The sequence below is a fragment of the Arachis ipaensis genome, chromosome B03 (assembly GCF_000816755.2).
Source record: "Arachis ipaensis cultivar K30076 chromosome B03, Araip1.1, whole genome shotgun sequence".
Taxonomy (NCBI): Eukaryota; Viridiplantae; Streptophyta; class Magnoliopsida; order Fabales; family Fabaceae; genus Arachis; species Arachis ipaensis.
Genome location: NC_029787.2, coordinates 80,825,712 through 80,827,986, shown reverse-complemented (window position 1 = coordinate 80,827,986; position 2,275 = coordinate 80,825,712).

Genomic DNA, 2,275 nt, shown 5'->3' with positions numbered 1-2,275 from the left:
TTTGACTTTTAGAATTTTTTTATTTTTTTAAAATATTCTTGTTCATTGATTAAAAAATCATAAAGATATATACTTAGCATAGAATCATCAACTTTTAAGAATTAAATGATCTTGTTTCTTTAATGATTCTTGCAAAAGAATGCATGAAATCCAACTTTTAAAATAATTTTTGAGAATATATAATTAACTTTGGATGTTTTTGTCGCGTTTAAAATATTTTGAGGATATTTATATTGTTATTATAAAATGAGTCATTTTTGTCAACGTTCTAATAAGCGCAAAATTAGTGGTTTCTATTTCTTTCTCTCTCTTATCCCGGGAAAAACTAGAAGGCTTGTAATGGCCCACTTACATGTATTAGTGAATCGGAAACAAGCCCATCCAAGATCACAGTACACTACTATTTAGTTTGGGCTTACATGGTTCTCAACATGCCCTAGTAGCGGGTCTCATATTTGCGCTTAGCCATAACCCTACAGCCTAAGCTTAAGGGTAACATGTCCCACGATCTTTTCAACGATGTTGCTTTTCTTTGTTATTTTGTTTGTCTGTTAACTTCTCCGAGGTTTTGGATATGCGGATATGGGCAGGTGTAGATGATACTGAGATAAATGGGAATGCTTCTCTGACAAAAAAAAAAGGGGGAATGCTTGAAGTCTTGAAATTTACCTGTTTGTTCAGTTGCTTAGGTAGATAAACAAACCCATTCTGTTATTAACTGAATTAAACCGGATGGTGCTTGTTGCATATTTCTGATGCCACATTCAAATAGTTGTTGCTTGTTCTACAAGTTCTCTTTGAAATATTCTTGCAGGGATGTTTCTTTACCTAAGAAAAGAGTCCTATGTTACTCTTTTGCTCTTTCAAGAATGTCACAAGTTTCACTTTTATGTTCTATTTAGTTAAGCTAGTGCCATTACTACCATGCAGTACTAGTCTCAGGAATTATGTTAGCTCTCCCCATTTTATCAATTTGGTGGAAGTATAGGCCATCATGTTGCAGACAATTGTGGATATGTTGTTGCTATTACAGTCATCGATAATTCTGTATCAGTTTGATTAGTCCAAATTGGAAGGTATTCAGCAAAGATAGAAAGAACCATGTGCTTGTGGAGCTATTTTCAAAAAGAAGCCTTAGTTCTCATTCTCCTTTTTCCAATTGCATATAGTCCAAAGTAAGTTAGCTATGAATGATGATCCCTTATTTGCTTATAGTTCCTTTCCTTTAACTCGCATGAGCAATAGCAGAGGAGCTAAACAACACCGGCTTTGTCCAATGGCAGAGGAGCAATGCATTTTCAACTTTCTTGAGACATAATAAGTTACAAATTGAGCATACAGGTGAGAAATTCATGCATATATTGAATGGTTCTGGAAGATTGTGTGAACTACAATACATGCTATTTTGAATTAGGAGGATTATTTGACATTCACTTACAAGTTTATATGCTCCAAAACAATATAAAACATGCTTAATCCGAAAATGACCCAAATTTGTTTCATCAAGTGCCGGGAGCCAGTGATCTCTCCCAAGCTACAAGTCCTTTTTTTTTTCTTTACAATTCTCAGCCCTTTAGCTTGTTCAACAAAAATGCTATATATGCATACCAAAAATCAGCCATCAAATTGAAATTAGTAATCATTTGTTTGTATATAAATACATACGTAGTTTAACTTATTTTTAATGTATATTTGGTATTTCAATATGTATTCTACATTGGTGGCTAAGTTTGGTATATACCTAATATAGTTGATTGTCCAACACCAAGTAGATCTGCCTATGGATTCTTTGAGATTGTTTATGCAAGCAGAGCAGAGTTCATATGATGAAACTAAACTCCTTGACAGCCATTCCCCATCTTGCTCTTCTACTTGCTGTCAGGTAGGGGTGTGCATGGTTCAGTTTTTCCATAAACTGAACTGAAACTGCACTAAACCATTTTAAATGGTTTAGAAACTGAACCAAACTGCTTTGTCATATAAGAAACTGGTTTTAAACCAGTTTATAATACAGTGCACCAGTTTAAACCAGTTCATAAAAATAAAACTGGTTTTAATTAAAAAAACCAGTTTAAACTGGTTTATGCCTAAAACTAGTTTTCACACCCTCTCTCTCCCTCTCTTCCTTTCCTCTCTCTTTCTCTCTCTCTCTCTCCTTCTTTTCTCTCTCTCTCTCCCCTTTTCTCTCCCTTCCCCTCTCTCTCTCTCTCCTACCCTCCTCTCTCTCTCCCCCTTTTCCCATTCTCTCTCTCTCTCCTCTCTCTCTCCTACCCCC